This window comes from Lontra canadensis, unplaced genomic scaffold (assembly GCF_010015895.1).
Source record: "Lontra canadensis isolate GAN:19392208 unplaced genomic scaffold, GSC_riverotter_1.0 scaffold287, whole genome shotgun sequence".
In the NCBI taxonomy this organism is placed as follows: domain Eukaryota; kingdom Metazoa; phylum Chordata; class Mammalia; order Carnivora; family Mustelidae; genus Lontra; species Lontra canadensis.
This window is the reverse complement of record NW_022631281.1, coordinates 190,050-212,307: the sequence shown is the minus strand read 5'-3', so window position 1 is coordinate 212,307 and position 22,258 is coordinate 190,050. Positions and strand designations below refer to the sequence as shown.

The following is a 22,258-nucleotide window of genomic DNA, read 5'->3' as shown; positions in this document are numbered from 1 at the left end:
TTAAAACTCAGTCTTGAGCCGGTTAAAAAGCTGAAACCTTTTAGCGCCCCTTTACCTCTCCTGCAAGCACACGTGGGTCCGACTCCAGGAGAGACAAACAACATCGCCAGCCACACAGCCTTCTGCTCCGGGGGAAATGAGTTTCTCGCCTGGGAGAACGCTCTGAGGCCGCCTGCTCCACCAGGTAACACCAAGGGCGAGAAGACTGCAGCACAGGCTCAAGCCGGCCGGCCGCCCTCCCGCCCAGGACTAGAGCCGGACCCAAGGCGCTGAGATGCCGGCCCATCTGGCCGCTAACAAGACGGCCAGGCACTCGCCCTCAGAGGTTCCGGATCCCGGGGCGCACAGGGCCCGCGAGGGAGACTGCTTCCCACTTTCTCGTCCTGGCTTTCACGTCCTGGGACTCCAGCCCAACAACCTGCAAGAGTCTCCCATTCATAACCGCCCCCGCTCGGGCCCGGTGCCCAGAGGCCTGATGACACTCCGCGGGGCAAAGAGGACACCCTTCCCAGCAGGTGACTCTACGGAAAGGAGGCCCCGGAGCCCCGGAGTCTCCGGCGAGCCCCGGCCCACGGCGCCCGTAACGACCTGCGTGCTTGGACGACGCGCGGACCGCGGACCCCAGAAGCCCGCCGGCTGCCCCGGTAGGTCGCGCCGCCCGGCCGCCTAGGCCCGCTCGCGCCCCGCTCCCTCCCGCCGACCCCGGAGCGGCGGTTGTGGGGCTGCGCTCACCGCCGCACCAGTTGGCCGCGTGTTCCACTTGGGCTCCGCCACCGGCTCTGGGCTCTGCCTGCGCCGCCGGGGCGGCCGCTTAACACCCACGTCAGCTGCCAGCCGGCTCTCCGCCCCGCCCTTCCGAGGGGGAGCGCAAAGGGCGGCGGCCCGGGGTCGGAGCACCCCTGAGGCGGGGGGCGGGCAGCGCGGGCCGGCGCAGGGGAAGCGGAAGTCCGCGGCCAAGGCACGCTCGGCGTAGGTCGCGGGACCCCCAGCCCGCGCGCCAGCGAGCTGGAGGACCTGGAGGACAGCGAGCCCGGGCCCGGAGTTGCTTCCCTTCCTCCAGGTTCCCGGAGGACTCCTGAGAGGCTCGACCGCCGCTGGAACTCAGGGCGGAGGTTGGGGCTGTTGGGAGGACCCGCTGAAGTCTTTGGGCTGGTGAACTGTGCTGGGACTCAAGGCCTCTATTTTTTTTTTTTTTTAAGATTTATTTATTTATTTGACAGAGAGAGATCACAAGTAGACAGGCAGGCATAGAGAGAGAGAGGGAAGCAGGCTCCCTGCTGAACAGAGAGCCCGATGTGGGGCTCGATCCTAGGACCCTGAGATCATGACCTGAGCTGAAGGCAGAGGCTTAACCCGCTGAGCCACCCAGGCACCCCTTGAGTTCTAGTTTTGTTCTCCAAGAGTCCAAAGATAATCATTCTCTCTGATGTAGCAGAGTGAAGTGGTTAAGAACCTGAGTTTTATAATAAAAACCACTGACATCTTGCTTGGTTCCATTACTTACTACGTAACATTGGGCAATTAATTTTGTGCCTCAGTTTCCTCAACTAAATAATGGGGATAGAGGGCACCTGACTGGCTCAGTCAGAGAAGCACGAGACTCTTAATCTTGAGGTCATGAGTACAAGCCCCATGTTGTGTGTAGAAATTGCTTAAGCGAATAAATAAAAACTTAAAAAAATAGTAAAAACAAAAGGAAAAATAATTAAAAATGGGGATAGTAACAATATCTACCTGGTATGCTTATGCAATTGAATAATAAATATGCAGTCTAATTCCCATCCTCTTCTCCTTCCTTTAACAGTAAAACTAATCGACACTTGCTTGAATCCAATATTCTCTCTCAAAGAGGAATGGAAAACTATAAACTTAATTTTCATTTCAAAAACCTTACATGCTTCTAATGTGTTTGGTGCTTAGAATGTGAAAAGGCAGTCAAAATATAATATATTTATACAATCCGAATACTTCCCACCATTAACATCTGGGTATTACTTCCTTCAGATTTTTGACACAACTGGTAATTGAAAGGTATTTCATACAGTCAGATCAGTTTATATACAATTTTATATTCTGCTTTTTCATGTTGCTAGGTATTTTCCCATGCCATCAGAAGCTCTTCCAAAATACAAAATAAGTCTTCCAGAATGTCCCTATCAAACTCAATGCTGTACTATTAGGAAAGATAGCTAGGTATTTTGGCTCTTTCTTTGGTTCTGATCTGTGCTTTTTACCTGAAAATATTCCATAGAAGGGACCCAGATGGCTCAGTCAGTGGAAGCCAGGGGGAGAGCCTGCTTCTCCCTCTGCCTGCAACTCCCCCTGCTTATATATGCTCTCTCTGTCAAATAAATATTTTTCTTAAAATATAAATTTAAATAAATAAATATAAATATTCCAGGGCATCTGGATGGCTCAGTTGGTTCAGCGTCTGCCTTAGGGCTCATATCATGATCCAAGGTTCCTGGGATCAAGTCCCACATTGGGCTCCCTGCTCAGCAGGGAGCCTGATTCCTCCTCTCTCTCTGCCTGCCTCTTTGCCTACTTGTGATCTCTATCAAATAAATAAATAAAATCTTTAAAAAAAAAAAAAAGTACAGAAGGGGGCAACAAATAATGTGCTTCTTCCCTCCCCAATGTCTGAACCATTCATGAGGTAAACAATAAAAAGTCTGGCATATGGAGAGGTGCCTGGGTGGCTCAGTCAGTTAAGCAGCTGACTCTTGTTTTCTGCTCTGGGTCATGGGATCGAGCCCGCCCCCCATGCTCAGCGGGGAGTCTGCATGAGAGTCTCTCTCTCTCTCTCCCTCTCCCTTTGCCCCTCCCCTTGCTCCTTCTCAATAAATAAATAAATAAATAAATAAAAAAGAAAAGTATGGCATGTGGAGACCAGACTATTATGTTTATTATGAACAAAGCTGATTTTGGATAATGCAGCCTATCTCTACCTGTGAGCAGAGAGCCCTCCAAATTCTGCACCCTAGATTTTGGCAGATCTACCCAGCAACTCACAGACAGTGCTGGCGTGAGACAGCTCTCTGCCTGCAGGGAGTAAATATTTCAGCAGGCGTGCAGTATGATTACATGCTTGTCTTTTACACCCTCAAGCCATTTCCTGGCCTTGGCATCCATCACACCGTACGGCCACGGAATCTTTTTCTCTCTTCTGCGAGCATGTGTCATTCGTCCATTCCTCTCCTCCAACAACTAGCATTTATAAATGCCTCACTGGGGCCTGGTGATATGCTAGGTCTCGAGCACAGGATCTCCCAAGACAACAGAAGCTGACACAACCTCTCCCCTTGAGGAGATCAGGATGGGGAATGTCGTAACGGAAGTAAACAGAGTGTTGTGTTAGACAGTAAGCGTGGAGAAATGACTTAACGAAGCAGGGAGAGAAGGCTTTCTTGGGAAGTGACTTTTAAGATGACACGTCAAGGCCAGGGAGGACCTGTGGAGGCTGGGGGAGGCTCTGCACATGGCAGAGCTCAGAAAACGCTCAACAGCAGAGAAGTGATAACTGTTGAACACTTCACATGCTAGGAAAGTAGCACACGAGGGTAAGCCATTATCATTGGTTGATACCGGCAGATCTACTTTTATTCCACATCCCTGGGGTACCCGAAGAGACGCTGAGGCTGACCACAGGAAAAGACGTTCACGTAAAGGGCATCTGCCCATCTGGACAGATGCAGGCCCCTTCTCACCAGGCATGAGCTCCTGAGCTCCCAGCCCCACAGAGAAGCCCCCACCCCTTTTTAAGACATTTTACTTATCGATTTGTGAGAGAGAGGAAGAACAAGCAAGGGGAGTGGCAGGCAGAGGGAGAAGCAGGCTCCCCACTAAGCAGGGACCCTGATGCGGGACTGGATCCCAGGACCCTGGGATCATAACCAGAGCTGAAGGCAGATGCTTAATGACTGAGCCGCCCAGGTGCCCCCAAAGAAATTGAATTTTAAGAACTAAAAATGTGACCATATTTCATAATTTCTTATTTTATTAAAAAATATAATTTCATAGAAAAATTTCATCTATAACTTTTTTTAAGAGGATTTTTTTAAAAGATTTTATTTATTTATTTGATAGAAGACATGGTGAGAGAGGGAACACAAGCAGGGGGAGTGGGAGAGGGAGAAGCAGGCTTCCTGCTGAGCAGGGAGCCCAGTGCGGGGCTCCCATGTGGGGCTCGATCCCAGGACTCTGGGATCACGACCTGAGCCCAAGGAAGACACTTAATGACTGAGCCACCCAGGCACCTCTGTAACATTATTTTCATACTATATACCAAGTCCAATTTCAATCCGACAATAGTCAGCCTATACTTTTTCAAACTTCCTAGGTCTTAGGTATCACTCAGAGAAACTGATCCTCCCCTATTTGCATGCCTTTATGAATGCCAAACCATCATTTAGAAAATCAATTTAAAAAATAAGCTGACGGGAGGCACCCAGGTGGCGCTGTCAGCTAAGTGTCTGCCTTCAGCTCAGGTCATGGTCCCAGAGACCTGGGACTGAGCCCCACATCGGGCTCCCCAATCACTGGCAAGCCTGCTTCTCCCTCTTCTTGTGCTCTCTCTAATAAATAAATGGAATCTTTAAAAGCATAATAATGATGGATAGAAAAATGGATGTGCCAACAACAGATACACAGTGAAGCAAGTACAATAAAATGTTAGTCGTAGAAACTAGATGACAGGTATACAGGTGTTCAATGGAGAATTCTTTCAACTTTGCTTAACATTTGAAAATTTTATAATGAAATCTTGGGAGACTAACATCCCATTTTCAAGGTCCATCTCAATAGCCAACACAGAACTCAATTTTTCTTGAAGGCACATAACCCTTTCTACAGTGTATAATACAGTTATTTACTTGTCATACCTCATCTCCTGACAGGATCCATGTTTGAAATCATTTTTCTATCATTCAGATACATCTAATACAACATCCCGTAAACATTCGTTACACCAATAATCCAATAATCATTCAACAAATGGAGAAAAAATAAGATACTGTGACCATCTCCAGAAAATAAAACCATCACAGATCTTTATAGTTACACTAATATAAACATTATCACACTGTGAAAACACAGAAAGCTAAAATAGAAAAGATCCATAGTTCAAGAAAAACTTTTTCCCAACCATATATTTACAATATAACTGCAGGCATTAAAGTTAAGTTATAATACAAAGCAGCATGAAATTAAGAGATCACCAGGCATTCACTAAGAGAAGGCAAAAATGCCTTCAGGCAGGAACCAAGACTGGAAGTTGGCAAACAGATGTGTGAGCTTTGCATACTAAGCAAAATTTTCAAAACCTCCAGTAAAGGCACAAGATGATCCAAGTCCTGGGGACACGATGGTTTAGAACTTCAAGAAGACACCTAACCTACAACAGGTAGGGGTCAGGAAGTCAACGTCTCAGCAGACTGAGAAAGAAGAGCTGAGAGACTCCGGGCACTGAACAGCAGGAAAAGAGTGTGGCTGAAGAGGACGTCCAAGTCTGAAAACCAGGTAAATGGTTAACTAACTAGACCACTAACCAAATCAGGAAACTCAAGATGGGAACCTCATCTCAGAGTAAGAGGAAATACAGCATGCTTGGGTTTAAATGTGTTCAATTTGAGGTGAAAGTGGGACATTTATGGCCTTTAAGTAACTGGAGACCAGGACAATAGAGGGGTTAAATTATCTAGGGGGAAAAAAAAATGAGAAAAAGTCCGCAACTTGTCCTGCGGCATCTTTAGGTTTGAGCATAGAAGAAAAAAATGATAAGTGAATCAACTGGAGGAGAAGCCAGACTGTCCATATAGCTGAGTGCCCAGTCAGAATGGACTGGGTGGTCAACGGAAAACTGCAGAAGAGGAAGACTTGGACACTCCCCTGTCAGCCTTAGTGACCTCTGACCATAAAGATGGCAAGTTCAGCAATCATCAGAAACCAAAAACTGGGGGCTACAGAAGCTCATCACACAGCTCCACTTCACTTTTTTTTTTTTCCTGTAATAAATACAGCCTGAAATAAAGGACACTTGTTGAATTTCTGTCCTTATTTAAAGTAATGCATTAAGGTGAAAATTCACTACATAATAAACTGGAAAGGGACTGCAAATTTAGCTTTCTTATCTTATTTGGCATAATATCAAAACTAGTTGGCTCTTTTTAATAGCTTATGTCAAAGCTATACGCAGATGAATAAAAAAGAAAAAGAGGGGGGAGGAAAGCATCCCCCAAAAAAAGCCTTCCAAGTGGCAAGAATAATTCAAACCAAGTCTCAGTAATTGCAGTGCTTACCCCACAAATTTATAAACCATACGTAGACTGAGTGGAATAAAATGGGATGCCGTGAAGAGGGTGGTTTATTAAAAATTTGAACCATGTGAAATCACCAATATATAAAAATCCATTTTCACATTTCGTATGTTCTTTAGAAGACCACAGATAACAAGCAGTAATTCTCTGCAAAGAATTTCTGCACCACTGACATGAGTTCTGTTAGTCCTTATCAGGAATTTAGCAAAAAGGGTGAATTCTTCCAAACTTTAGTGCATTTATATACATCATATTCACTGGAACACAAGCCCTCACCCCTTAGACATCAAAATATAAACTTTCCAAGTTCATCCAATCCTCTGTTTGACAACTGAGAAGGAACCCATACTAACTCAGAATCTTGGACACACCAAGAAAAGGTAGTTATCTGACCCAAAGGAGGTCCCCGAGGCTGGGCCAAGGGCAAGTCTCTATAAGTTGTTATTATGAAGGCCAAGGCAAATGTTGAAAGAAGCAAGGCTAGATCCACTCTACTCAGCGTTCCAATGCTCTGTACAACCAAACACTCCTTTGCTCTCTCCAATCACCACTGGGTTTATAGTGCTTCTCCAAAAGGATTCCAGGAAGCCCCAAAGTTATGGCACATACAGGGGGGAGGGGAAAAAAAAAAACAGCCAATTAAATTCCCATGATGCCAGGGTACTGAATAGTTTCCTAGGGCAAAGTGTTCTAGAAAAATGCAAATAATTCAGGCTCTCCAAAGAAATTCCAGGCAAATACAGACAGCTGCTGTCTTAGAAAATCACACAGAATAGTAGTTCAGGGAGCTCGGATGGAAACGCACAAAAACAGGCAAAACACTTTCAAGCTATCAGGGATTCTAACTCACCACTGAGTATTCCATCCCCAACTTCCAGTTTATATGTCCCCTTAAAAGATTCTCCGTGCAGTATATGGTATCTAGCCATATTTGTGCCCATTGCCAATGTAATAGCTTCTAAGTAAGTGTGGGGCAGGGGGGAGAGGGTCTCAATGTACTTTAACCTTTTTTAAAAATTTACATGAAAATTAAAAATGTCTTCTTTCCAGTATCCAAATATTTGTCACTCTGAGAAAATAAAATCGGGGGGGGGGGGGGACGACAAACAAAAATAGAAGTCACCACTCTGGCCACATCTCTCCCAAGGACCTGCCACAAAAACATAGGTAAAATAAAAATAAAATTCTGATAATCACCAATGAAGGGATTGGTACTTGACACCGACACCGATTTTGGAATTTCCGGGAAAAAAGTACCAGCCATAAGAACTGTGGCATTAGTCCCACACAGGGTTTTCAGTCTTCAGCAAATATGCTTATCAATTTTGCTGCATTAATTCCCCTACTCATTTTTAATTCTCTTACCTCAGGCTCCCTTCCCCAAATACATATTCGGAAATTGTCACTCCACTGTAAAACAAGGTTTTCTTTAAGGTAATTTCAGTAACAAACTGAAATTAGCCTCACCAAGAGGCCATTCTTTAAGTCAAATGTGAGTATGCAGCAAGAAAACATCTGTCATCCCCGTGCCAAGGACTCTGTAGGATTTAAATCACTCACCTCCAAAATGTGAATTTTAAAATAAAAAAATTTTTAAAAAGTACTGTCAGTTCATAGGCCAAATTTAAAAAAGTCATTCCAAACCAAATATCTGAGATATATAAAACAATTTAAAATTTTCTTTAGGTATCAAGCCTTATTGTTGAAGCATTCTTTTAACCCAGGTGTTCCAAATAATGTCAAAACAAAAAACAAGAGTCAACTTAAAACTGCCATTAAAAGGGGGGAGGGGAAGTGGAACCAGAGCTCACAATACTACTTCCCAAGCTCTAGAAACCTTTCTAGGGGTGGGAGGGCAGGAGAGGGGGACAGGTGATGGAAATGAAGTTTCACTATTTAGAAATACTGTACATGATTTAAAAGATCCCGGGTTTTCCAAAAGTCTTAGCTTCCACTTTGAGTGTAAACTTATGACAGTTACGGCCAATAACAAAGCAAGTGTGAAACAGATGTAACATACCATCCCTACAAACACAAAATGCACATCCCACAAATACAACCAGTGTGTAAGGAACTAGAAGTTTATGAACGCTTTATCAGCTTTTCAACTATTCTGTCCTATGCAAATGACTTTCAAAATCTCTGGCAGGCCCCAGGAAGTTAAAGCACAAGAAATTGCATTTAATTAAAGATTCAGTCTAATTCCCAGTAGTAAATCACAGGAAATATTTAGTTCCAAACCAGCCTCTCCTCAGTTCTAAAAGTTAGGTTTGGGTTGATTTGCATTTTAGAATTCGATTTCTTTTTTAAGCTAAACGTCATAGTAAAATGAGTCCCTTTTATGAATCTTTAAAAACAGATGAGTCTTTCAAATCTGAGAAACTTGGTTTTAACAAGTAACTCATTTTTATGAAAACTCTAACCAGAAGACTAGTTATGAGTTAGAATACTTAAGGTTGTTTCTTTTCTTCTTAAAATATCCTTTTACTCAAAGTGAAAATGCACTTGCTGTAATCTGACTTGCACCAACGGACTCTCATTACACCTGAAACATTGACTCACTTGAGAACAGCAGCCTGCTCCCTCCCAAAGCCCCACTTGGTTTCCACTGGGAGCTGTCACTGGGCCTTCAATTCTGAACAGATAGTAACAATTCTTACTATCACTTCATGGATCTTCTAGCTACAGTAAGTATATTTTTAAAGAAAAAATTATAATTTCATTTAGGTAAAAAAAAATTATAACAAGAAAGAACCTAATAAAGAAAGTTTGGGGGTTTGATTTGGCCTTAATATCTACTTTTTTTAAAAGCACTTCATCTGAAAAGTCTAGGTTATGCTCCTAGTTTAAGAATACTCTAATTTAAGGCCCTATGAGAGGCAAAACTAAATATAATCCCCAAACACTGCCCTTCTCCATCTTTGAAGAAAAGCACTCCAGCAAACTGAAGTAGATTGTATCCATTTCCAAGGACATAAAAGAATGGTGTAAGTACACACGGTACTTTCAATGTCCAAAAATAATAATTTTTTTAATGGCAAATACTTTATAATAAATAGCTCAAGCAGGGTTGACAGATGAGCAAGTCAAGTACTTAAACTTCAATGTTAAGTAAAACTGGATCTGGATTTTGTGACTTAAAAGAATACATACCAAGCTTTTTGATACAGTAAAACTGCACATAATGCCTAAGAATGAGATTGTAAGTGGTACTTTTACTCTAAAACACACGTTGGAAAAGATAAAATCCTGGCTCCTCCTCCAGGAACTTCAGTAAGATATGAGTAACTTAACCTTTTTGGACGCACATTAACCACAAACATGTCAGCGTATGTAAAACCACCGTGGTGTAACCAACTGCGCAGCAAAGATCAATCTTTATTATGCTATACAGTCAGGGTAAGGGATGAGGAAGAAGTTCTCAACTTTCCTATCGATCCCTCCACCTGTGACAGTGAGAAACCGTCAGCTTCAGAAGGCCACACGGCGAACCGACCCCCGGTAAGCCTGCCCACAGCCTGTCCTGAGAGCCCCCGGGTCTTTTCGACCCGCAAGTAGGGAAGTACCTGTCCCGGCCCTGAGAACCTCAGAGTCCCCTCTCCCTGAAAACCAAAAAAGAACCAGAGGCGCCTCATCTACAGTCCTCTATTGAAGCAGGACGTCCCCACACATTCCTTTCATGCGCACCTCTACCACTCCCCGAAACACTTGTCACAAAGACCCCTGCCTCGTCTGTACTTCCACGCTCGGTAACACTGAGGTGGCAAAGCGAGAGAGAAGGTACACACATCTCCAACTCTCGTCACGCAGAGCAGCCTCTCCATGCCTAATTAAAGGCCTCGGACCACGGGCGAGGCCCAAGTTTGGGGGCATTTCCTTGTGCAGAGAAGCGCTGGCCTCGCAGCCCCGTCGCCGGGCGGGGAGTTTCGCACCGCCCGGCGCGCTGGCCCTTTGAAGGCGCTCTCTTCCTACCGAGCTCGAGCAGCGGGCCCCGAAGAGCCCGCCGCGCCCTCCTCAGCCCAGCGCGGCGGAAACTGCTCTGCTGCGCAGCCCAAAGCTGGTGGGATGCGCACCGCAGGAGACCGAGAGGAGCCGCCCTCACCCCCCGCAAGGTCCTGGAGGAAAAGGAGTAGTGGCACGAGTCCCCTCCAGTCGCGGGGGAGCAGACCCTAGTAAACCCCCTCCTCCCCTCACCGGCGAACTTCTCTGCCTTCTCTGATGTCCACTTCTTACCGTACTTTTTTCACTCCTAATTCCCAAGTGAGCCCCCTTCCCCGTCCCGCTCGAACTCTCACTTGAGCGCGCTCACACACTTATTCCTGTCCCCCGACAGGTCCCGGGCAAGCCCACCACTCAGGTCTGCCACTTCTCGCGCGCTCTCTGCACGCGCCGCCCGCATGCCCTGCACTTTCAGGGCAAGCAAACTTCAATAGTCGCCCCCTCATGGGCCCCACCACGACCTCGGGTGGCGGCAGGGGTCCCCGCGCCACGCCCCCACCGTCCCTGTCCAGCCTTGCGCCCCGAGGCCACTCACCTTCTAGCCCGCCGAGCTGTTGCTGTCACCCTTATCCTTGAAGTACGGCACGCTCTTGACCATCCACTCGGAGATCTGCGACAGCGGGAGCCGCTTCTCCGCTGAGCTCTCGATGGCCTTGGTGATGACCTCAGCGTAGGACAGGTTGCCCCACGCATTGCGGAGGGACGAGCTGCTCTTTCGCGGCTGCCGGGCACCGGCGGGTGCTGAGACAGGGGCTCAGGCGGCGGAGGCTGCGGCGGCGCCGGGTGCAGGCAGCCCGCCTCCGGGCTCTGGAAGTCCCCGCACAGACCCCCGGTGGCGGCAGCTGTGGCCGCCACCACGGAGCCGGGCGCCGGCGGGATGTCCCCGGGCTCCTCCAGCAGGCTCAGGTTGCTCCTGAACTCAGCGTTGACAGCGGCCGCCGAGGCCGAGGGCAGGACCGCGTTGGCGTCGGGGTCGGGGCCGCGCCGCCCGACGGCGCCGGGCTGGAGGTGGCCGAGTTGGACTGGCTAAACTCCGGCCTGGGCAGCGGCCAGGTGCATGAGCGCAGCCGCGGCCGCGGCGGCGGCTGGAAGTCCGGGTGGATCTCCACCACCTGGGGCACTTCCGCCATGGTGACCCCTACCCTTCCCCCAGCCGCGGGAGAGCCAAGGGGGCGAGCGCACCACACGGGGCCCGATGGGGAGGGGGTGCGAAGAGCCGGTCCGAGATTTGGAGGGGGCGAGGTCCGTGCCTCAAGCCGACGAAAACCGGGAGGAAGGCGCGGCGGAGTGGAAGCGCGATCCCAGAACTTATCTTCGCGGGTCCATCAACATCTAGGCTCTTCCAGGTCCGCTGTACGGGCAGGACTGCAGGCCAGAGTCACCGGGCCGGACGGCGGTCGGCGTCATACTCCTGACAGGGCCCGAAGACAGAAGGCCCGACGGCTCAGCCGGCCGCTGGCTCTCCAGGCGGCGCGACCGCGGCGCTCCAGCCTGTTGAATGTGACCCTGACGGACGGCGCACTCGACCAATGAGCGCGCGGCGCCACCGCCCAGGCAGCCAATGGTTCCCCGCCTGGGCCGGGGCCGGTTTTCCACCGGAAGGCGGCAGTGGTTTGGTGGGGGGTAGTGGGTGATTTTGTCTTTCACTCTCTGTCTTTCTCTCTCTCTCTCTCTTTTTTTTTTTTTTTGATCTCTGTTATAATTTTCTGGTAATTCTCAACTAGTCTAAGATGACATAACTGGATATGACAACACGGGAGATATAACTTGATCTTCTAACTCCAAGTCAGTGTCAAATGACCCTTTACAATATGTTGTGATTTCTACTGGTTCATAAATTAGCACTTCTGAGTTCATACTTTGGTTGTATCATATTTTTTAGGCTTTATAGAGAGTTAAAAAAAAAAAAACAGGTATGATTGGACCCAAGTTTTTCTTGATCTTTTTGCTACAACACAACCATCAAGAGAAAATCATTAAAACTCAGAAAAAGAAACAAAAGCATAACAAAACAAACAAAAAACCCCATAACAACCTACATCTCTTATCACTAAGATTAGAAAGAACTCTTTTTAGTCATTAATTAGATGAATTCACAAATGAGTAAATGTGAATACATCTGCCCAGAGTCTTTTCTGCCAATGTGGAGATATAAATATGAATGCTGGCTCCCCCATGGAAAAATGCCAGAAGAACCCTCTGTGCGCTTCTTCAAAACAAAAACAAAGACCTCCACAGAAGAAAGAGGCCTCTATCTTTTTGGCGTTCTACTCAGCTTGGCTATGATTCAGTAGTAGGATTTACTACATGGGCAGCATAGAACTTTCTGCTCCTCTAGCTCTACGTCTCCGGCCCCCACCTGATCTTTACCATGTCACATGCCAGGAGAAGGCTTTCTGTTGTGTTTGGAAAGCATTTGTTCACCGTCCACTATGTGCTAGAGACTGTAGTAGGTACTCCAATGAAAACGATTGATTAAAATGGGTTCCCACCTACCGGTGAGGTGCTGCCCAGATAGGGACTCACACAGAAAGCAGGTCTTTTTCCTCCGCTGTATACACACTTTCAAGAAATTACAGAGAAGTTACTAGAATGCCAAATATACTCCTGGACAATGTAATAATTGCTTATATCAATAAATTTGCTATCCAGCGAGAAAGCAGTATGCATGGTGAACACAGAGAACACAGAGGAAAATGGGCCAGGGATGTGAGAGGTCTGAAAATGGCATTTCATAAGGTGTGGCTGGAGTAGCTGTGAGACTGTGAAGTGTCTGTAGGATTCCGGAGTAACTGCAGTTCTGAAGTCATTGCAGGGTTCTTGGAGTGGCTGAGGGATTCTGTACGAAGTGTGGAATTCCAGAGTCAGGCATGGGACTCCAGAGTCATGGCAGGCTTCCAAACTGTAGGATAAGGAGGGTGAGCACCTTCAGAGAATCTTTTTTGTTTTTAATGTGGAAAATATATTTTTGTAAGAGGAGGGGCTTAAACTTAATTTCTGTAATTGTTTTAGAAAGTCCAAACAAGGATTCACTGATCTTAGAGGAAAACTCTAGTCCAACTTAAGATAAAAGCCAGCATTCTTGGCGGCAGTGTTCTTTCTCAGGGAGGTATGGTGCTCAGCCATTGAGCGCACTAGTGGTCAATGTGCCATCACTGGGTCACAAAGGGACCAAAGCATTGATTCTCTCAGTTCTTGAGTAGAAAGTCGGGGCCTGGACGGATGAAGTCTCTGGCCAGTTGTTTATGACCAAGAGCTGCCTTTGCCTTTACCTTAGGGTCCATGCTGATATTTTGATTTTCTGTGCTTCATGGTGTGAAACATTTTGTGAAGCACTGCTATAGAATGTATTTCTTGAGTTACGGTCTCCAAAGTGTCGATGATTTTAAGACTCTATGTGAAGTGTTAAGGAAGGGAAAGAGGAAGATCAGAACTATTTATTGAGCCATCCTTTGTCTCATTTGTTGCCTCACTTAATCCTCACCACAGTTCCGCAGGTAGGCATTATTTCTCACTAATCTATTTGGAGAGGTACAGCGGCTGCACACAAATCAATTAGGGAAGCAATGAGTTAAGGAAATGTGAAATGGCATGGGGTTGGTTAAGTGCAGGAGAAAACAGAGAAGACAGCTGTGTTGGATGCCCTGTGATGATCTGGACAGGCAGGACCAGGGCTAGGGGAAGAAGGCCATTTTGGGAAAAGGAAAGACACAGCAGACTTGAACTATGGGACCATGAGAGCAAGCAGGAGATGAAGACACCAGAATGACCGGAGCAAAGTCTGGCAGACAAAGTTGGCTAAGGAGGAGAGAGTCAGATTTAAAAGGCCTTGGGTTCCACCAGGAAAAATGTGGACCTAAAGCTGTGGCACTGAGAAACATCAATGACAATAATATCGAGAAAACTAGAGTGTAACAGAACTGGAAAAACACCATCCCTGAGATTCCAGATGAAAGTCTGTTGCTGTAGTCTCTGAGGAATACTATGCTCAGCTGTGATTTTCATGTTCTGAAGTGAATAAAGGTCCTTGGATCTCTGCTGGAGTCTTCTTCCATATAGAAGCCTCACTTTGACCTAATCTGATAATATTTATTGAGGACTGACTCTATATCAGGCTCTCTTCTAGACACTGGCAATACAAAGATGAAAAGGAAATTTTTCATGTTTTTGATGAACTTATAATCTGGATGTGTAAAGGGTAGCATATGGCATATATACCAGCAAGACTTCCAGTGAGGCAAGATAAATCTCATTACCCCCATGCCTCGGATGACAAATCTCTATGGATTTGAGGGCCTTGACTTTTGCAGCAGCACCCAGAGAATCCCCTATGTTACTAAGGTGCCCTTGCTTCCTCGTCACCAGACTTTCCTTTCTCTGAGACCAAGCCTTTCAAGAGCCCACTGGAGGTCCAGATGCCACCAAAATGTTTATCTTTCCCCTTTGGGGAGTGTTGCATGTTTAAAAGGAGCATTCCTGTTTTAACCAGTAAAGCAAAATGACCATGGTGAAAATTTCTGGCACTCTGTAAGATTATGGGAAGATAATTTTGTAAAGAACTATTAAATGTTGATTAAATCATATTCCTACCTAGAAATAGGAGAGGGTAGGGTGAGGACTTTTGTTTTTTTCAACCACATGTGAAAGAACTTGGTCACACTTAATCCTTACAATAACTGTGGAGTATGGCTTATTGTTCCTATTTTACAGCTGTAAATACCAAATTCACATGACTTGCAGAGGCTCACACGGCCAGGAAGTGGCAGAGCCAGGATTCAAAATAAAATCTTCCCAGTGCTAAATTTTATTTATTTACTTTTATTTATTTATTTTCTCTGTCCCCTGAAGGCTTTTCCCATCCACATAAGCCCACAAAGCAGGCACTCACACAGTTTTCTTGTACATTGACTCCTTTCAGTTCACGCTTTTGACTACCTGGGGTTACAATTACTGATGGGGTTTTTCTATAACTCTGCTTCTCAGCTGTAAGAATAGGCTTGCCTGTGGATTACAGGAAGAGTTTCCCATGAGCATCGGAATAATTTCATAGGTCCTACAATCTGTTTTCCCCTGGTAAGTTGCCACTTCCAGCTGCCTCCCAAATTAATGTGATCAGGGCATGCCTTTGCAGCAAAACAAACTCACTCAGGCTTTCCTTATTGAGAATTGCTTAGCCTGATTAATCATGACAGATGTCTTCATAGTGAATGGATTTCTTGTACCGGTGTCTCTCAGCCTTTAATTCCACATTGTGCTTAAGTTCAGGAAAGGTAAAAGGGCCACCTTACACACAATAAAACAAAACTCTCCTTTAGCTACATATACGTGTTGAGCATTGAAGGTTATGAACATCTGTCAACTACAGAAAAAGTCTTACATATCATTGACCATTAGAATCAGAAAAGACCTGAAACATTTCCATTTGTAACTTCACTATTTTAAAGAAACCATGTTTGTGAGAAGGAGAATTATTTTTCAAGCACAGTGTTGCTTCCCTTACATAATGTTATTCCTGCATTTTTTTATTGCATTCGTCTGATATTTTTATTACTGAGCACACTCTGTGTTGGCATTCATAGGCTCTTGTCCTTGACAAACTTGCATCTTGTTGAGAGACCAGAGTCACAGGTATATTGAGTAATTTTACAGTGATGTCAGACAGAAGATAATCAAGGCTGACAAAGCAGTACCAGAGCCACGAGAACAGCATTTCTCAACTCCTTAATGGATGTATGAAAAACAAGTCTGCCCCCCACCATGACAGAAAACACGTAAAAAGACAGAAAACATATGTATTGAATGCCTGATATGTGCCAGGTATCACAATAAGCAATAAGCACTCTGGGGTATTTTTACCTCTACTATCACATCCCTACAAAGTTCATATCATTGTCTCCATTTTATAGATGAGAAATCTGAAGATCATGCTAATAGCTCAGAGAGCCAGGACCCCAACTGTGTCCGATTCAAAAGAGTCTGCTCTTTTAAGTGTAGCATGGCTTCCCTTTGGGGAGAAGAAGCAAAAGCATAATTTTCTGAAGATATTCACAGGATTACAGGCTTTCCATTATTTTATTTATTGCCCACAGGAATGTGATGTATATACATCATTTTAATAATCAGTGAATCCATTTTATAGTCATGACTTTAGAATACACACAAAGAAATCTAATGAGTCCATTAGTTTTTGAAAATATTAATAACACTGCTAAGGGCAACTTTTACTGCTTAAGGTAAGAGTAGAGAATAAATATAATAAATAAAAAATGCACTAGTGTTATTGAAAATACATTTTATTTCCATGACTTATCACATAAACAAGGAACAATAAATACATTAGTAACTAAAATTTCAATAACATTGTTGGCAATAATATTCCTGTTAATAATTTCACTTCTATAACTTAAACAACAACAACAAAAAAAGCCTGTGAAATAAGAAATAATTCCATCACCAGGTGGGACAATAAGTTACTCTTCAGAATACCAGGGGAATAGGCACAAGGCCAATTAAATATCCCTGGAAGACTGGATCAGCAGGAAGCAGCTTACAAAAGCACTTGATTAGAAGTACCAGGATGGACAGGAAGATGAAAACCTTCCACACAAGGTTAGTACTTGAATTTCAGAAGGTCATTGATAGACAAGACTTAGCCCACAGGACTGGTAGGAGACAGCCAATAGACATAGTGATTTAAAAAGATAAAATTTGGGGTGCCTGGGTGGCTCAGTGGGTTGGGGCCTCTACCTTCCGCTCGGGTCATGGTCTCGGGGTCCTGGGATTGAGCTCCGTGTTGGGCTCTCTGCTCGGCAGGGAGCCTGCTTCCCCCTCTCTCTCTGCCTGCCTCTCTGCCTAATTGTGATCTCTCTCTGTCAAAATGAATAAATAAAATGTTTAAAAAAGAGATAAAATTCTTCAATTAACAAATAATATTTTAGGACCTAATACATGCCATCCATCTTTTTCAAGTACTAGGAATTTTCTAGGCTGGTGAGAAAAACAGGCAAATAAACAATTAATGACAGTGATATATGTATAAAAAATATTGTTGGCTTTGGGATAGGATAAGAGGGAAAGGGATTGTGACCTTTAAAGATGCCTTGGATTATGGAAGCATGGAAGATGGACATTTATCTCAGATCGAATGGGTGGTGAGTAAAGAGTTTCTCGGAAGCCTTGCTAAGGGGAAGACGATTGATGTGAGCTAGGCTTAGAAGGATGACCAAATGTGGAAGGTGAGCCAGCACTGGCAGGACTCTGACATTATGCAAAGTTATAGTGGAACGAAGGATCAGACCATGTAATGAGCATGCAAGTGATATGCCCGGATGGTGGACGGTGAGGGTGGAGAGGCGGTAAGAGGTTCAAGTATCCAAAACCTTATGTAACATTCTATGGGATTCGATCTTTATTCTGGAGTTAATTGTTCCCAAATTTCAGTCTGTAAATATCACCCAGCCAAGAAATATTGTGAGTTTAAGTCTAGAAATCAGCATTATAAATAATCACTCCAGGCTATATCACTTCTGGTACTTCCGGTACTTCCAGCAACCCAATCCTCTACTGAGCAGGAACTACTGAACAGTTTTTAACTGGGCAAAGTGGCCAATTTTATCTGCTTAAGTTTTTATTCCGGTAAAGTAAACTGCAGATTGGTTTGGACACTCAAAGAACATGAGGCAAATGGGAGGCAGAGTAACTCCTCAGTAAGTTATTGCTATAATCCAGGTAAGTAGTGATACATGCATTAAGTAAGGCTGAACTTGTTAGTTTGTGTAAGGGATAAGGAAAAGGAAAGATTCAAGGATGACTCTTGAAAAGTGGTACTACCATGCAGTGTGAGAAGAAGGGAGAGTGTGGGAGCTTGATTAGTGAGAGATGAGCTCAGGGTGGGCATTCTTTTCCTGTGCTTCCTCCAGATTGTGATGTCAGTTCATGTAACAGAGCTCAGGAGATCAACATTGGACAAGAGCATCTAATAACTGTCAAACTATTAATATTAGTTAAAGTCAGAGTCTGGGTGAGTAAAGAACACACACACACATGCACACACACATCAAAAAAAAAAAAGAAAAAAAAAGGAAAGGAAAACAAAGGCACCCATAGAATTTTGAAGAAGGCAATGTTTGATGGAAGATAATAACTTGAAAAAAAAAAATGAGGGAATAACCAGAAAAAGAAAGGAGAAAAACTCCAAAAGAGAATTTCTATAGTGTGAAAATTCTTGTGGGATGTCAAATTCATATGTTCTACTTGATGATGTTCTCATTTGCATTCTCACCCTGACTACATGGTAGAATGCTTACTCCAGACTTGTGGAAGATGCAGAGACACAAAAGAGACTTATTAATTTACCCACAGTCACATGGCTCACGAGAGGAGAAGGCTCCCTTCAGCCTCACCTTTGCTTAGTCTGGAAGCCGGTGGCCCATCCTCTATCACATGCTGCTTGTGAAGGAAATGTCAGCGGACTCACGTCCAATAAGTGGCAGGGTGAATAACAGGGGCATTGCCCGTCAATGATTCTTTCTAAAACTCTGTGTCTGAAAACAAAGGGAAAGTAACATGAGATGAAGGGACATGAAACTGAGGAAGAAAAATAAAAGTATGGTTCCATTCAAAGGGGAAAGAGACAGTAGAGAGGGAGGAGTTGAAGGTGTAGGAGAGAAGCTTGTTTTATTTGTATAGTCACAGAGGAAGTGGAATTCAGAGCCCATGACAGTAGACATTTTAATGGCAGGAGAGGGACTCAAGGGTACAAATAAGTGTCTTATTAGGTGGGGAAAGAAGAGTTCAGGAAGTCTCTCCAGAGAGATGGCCTTTATTTTTCCATTTTCTCACTGACTTAGGAGACATTTGCTGAAAATAATGAGATCTAATGGTAAAAATAGGAGCTGGAATAAAATGAAATGAAAATGTGACTAACCCCTCAGAGGACATGGAGTGGTGGGTTATCAAGGGCATATAGAAATAAGGCCAAGGAGTTTAAATGGTCCAGCTCAGAAAGGGGCAAAAGGACCTGGAATGTCCTCACTTTCCATGGTCAGGAAACTCTCAGTAACTTATGGCAAAACTTGATGTTCACTTCAGACAACCTCTGTGTTCCACCAGGAGGATCACATACCATTAGTTAGGAATAGCTGCATGAGGGCATTCTAAGGAGCATTCATGAAAGAGTGAGGTCTGAGGTGAAACTTTAAAAAGTTCAACAGAATGTGGACTGGGGGAAGGGAGGGAGAAAACTCTTGCAAGAGGAATGAGCAACCTTGAAATGTGGAAAGGTGTTATCTAAAGGCTATCAAGTAACATGGAAGTATTGAAAGGGATATGAGGAGAGGGATACTGTTGGGGGATGTTGGAGAATGGAGTTAGATGATTCTTCATTTCTGAAAAGATCTCCAGTCTAGCTGAAGAAGCTGGACTTCATACTTTGTCAAGTGTTTCCAAAGTAGACACTCACCATTGGCTTCACTAAGTGTCCTGATTAAAGATATGCATATTCAGCTCTATCCCATGACATTGTGGAAAGGAGGGGAAAAAAAAAAAAAAAGCTTGGCTCCTTGTTTGAGTTGGAAAGAGACTTTATATATAATCTATCTAATCTTTACATAGGTAGTGATTATGCTCATTTTTTTGGCCAAGGTCACACAGGTAGGAAGCAGAGGCTTTCAAGTCCACAGTCCCACACATCCATTTGGTTCCAGCCCATAAACTTCCTTAGGTACATAATTAGTGGAAAAGCAGCAATAGTCACTTTCTAATGAGAGCCCTTTTGCATACAACAAGAAGAGCTACTCTCTTTATCTTAATGGCAGAAAAGATTTCTGGGGCTGTTGTAGAGAGGTCACCTAGATGATGGAAAGTAATTTTACCAACGAACCAAAGGAAAGAAAGGGCTTTGGTGAAGTGTGTTATGTAGTCTTCATAGCCCTGGGAACTATAAGGAATAGTCGCAGACTGCCAGTGTATCTGGGGCCAGGATCTACTGCAGTAATTCTGGGATTTGGGCAGCAATAAAATTCCAAGATATCTCAACTTATTTTGTATATCCACCTCTCCTTGGGCATTCTATCTCCCCCCTTTTTATTTTAATTTCACTGTACTTAATATACAGTGTTATATTAGTTTCAGATGTATAAAATAGTGATTCAACAATTCTATGCATTACCCAGTGCTCATCATGAGTGTACTTTTTAAAAAATTTCTTTTCAGCGTAACAGAATTCATTGATGATAAGTGTACTTATCCCCTTATTTCACTCACCCCCCGCCCCACTTATTTCACCCATTTCACCTATTCTACCCAGCCACCTCCCTTCTGGAAACCCCCAGTTGGTTCTCTATATTTAAGAGTCTGTTTTTTGGCTCATCTCTGTCTTTCTTCATTTGTTTGTTTTGTAAATTCCGCATATGAGTGACATCATATGGTATTTGGAGAATTCCTTCTCCGAATTATTTCACTTAGCATTATTCTCTTTAGATTCAGCCATGTTGTTGCAAATGACAAAAAGCTCATTCTTGTTTATGGCTGAGTAATATTCCATTGTATATACATATACCGCTCTTCTTTATCCATTTATCTATAAGCGGACATTTGGTTTGTTTCCATAATTTGGCTATTGTAAATACTGCTGCAATAAACATAAGGGTACATATATCTTTTCAAATTAGTGTTTTTGTATTCTTTGTCTCTTCCTTCTTTTTTCATGACTCTTGTTTCCAGCAACTTCCAGCCAGGCGACTGGAGGTGGAGTGATGCCATTGCTAGATGCTCTACCTGGACAGGTCACTGTGATCCTGCAATCCTTTTAAAGCATGATCTAGCTTCACCTTTCTTGGTGTCTGGAGAACAGGGTCCCAGGAGCCCAAGGACCCTACTGCATCAGCTATATGTTCTTTAATATTTTTTTAATTTATTTTTATTATTATTTTTTAAATTCTTTTATTATTATGTTCAGTTAGCCAGCATCTAGTACTCCATTAGTTTAGACAGCATATTTCTTTTTTTTTTAATTTTATTTTTTATAAACATATATTTTTTTTCCCAGGGGTACAAGTCTGTGAATCGCCAGGTTTACACACTTCACTGCACTCACCATAGCACATACCCTCACCAATGTCCATAATAACCCCACCCCCTCTCTCAACCCCCCTCCCCCCAGCAACCCTCAGTTTGTTTTGTGAGATTATGAGTCACTTATGGTTTATCTCCCTCCCAATCCCATCTTGCTTCATTTACTCTTCTCCTACCCCCTTAAACCCCATGTTGCATCTTCTCTCCCTCATATCAGGGAGATCATATGATAGTTGTCTTTCTCCGATTGACTTATTTCGCTAAGCATGATACCCTCTAGTTCCATCCACGTCGTCTCAAATGGCAAGATTTCATTTCTTTTGATGGCTGCATAGTATTCCATTGTCTATATATACCACCTCTTCTTTATCCATTCGTCTGTTGATGGACATCTAGGTTCTTTCCATAGTTTGGCTATTGTAGACATTGCTGCTATAAACATTCAGGTGCATGTGCCCCTTCGGATCACTACGTTTGTATCTTTAGGGTAAATACCCAGCAGTGCAATTGCTGGGTCATAGGGTAGTTCTATTTTCAACATTTTGAGGAACCTCCATGCTGTTTTCCAGAGTGGTTGCACCAGCTTGCATTCCCACCAACAGTGTAGGAGGGTTCCCCTTTCTCCACATCCTCGCCAGCATCTGTCATTTCCGGACTTGTTAATTTTAGCCATTCTGACTGGTGTGAGGTGGTATCTCATTGTGGTTTTGATTTGTATTTCCCTGATGCCGAGTGGTGTGGAGCACTTTTTCATGTGTCTGTTGGCCATCTGGATGTCTTCTTTGCAGAAATGTCTGTTCATGTCTTCTGCCCATTTCTTGATTGGATTATTTGTTCTTTGGGTGTTGAGTTTGCTAAGTTCTTTATAGATT

At 44.2% G+C, this 22,258-nt stretch overlaps 1 pseudogene; it reads right to left on the bottom strand.

The window, feature by feature from the left end:
- Positions 1-10,755: 10,755 nt before the first annotated feature.
- On the bottom strand, positions 10,756-11,443 carry LOC116862643 (annotated as a pseudogene).
- Positions 11,444-22,258: the final 10,815 nt, after the last annotated feature.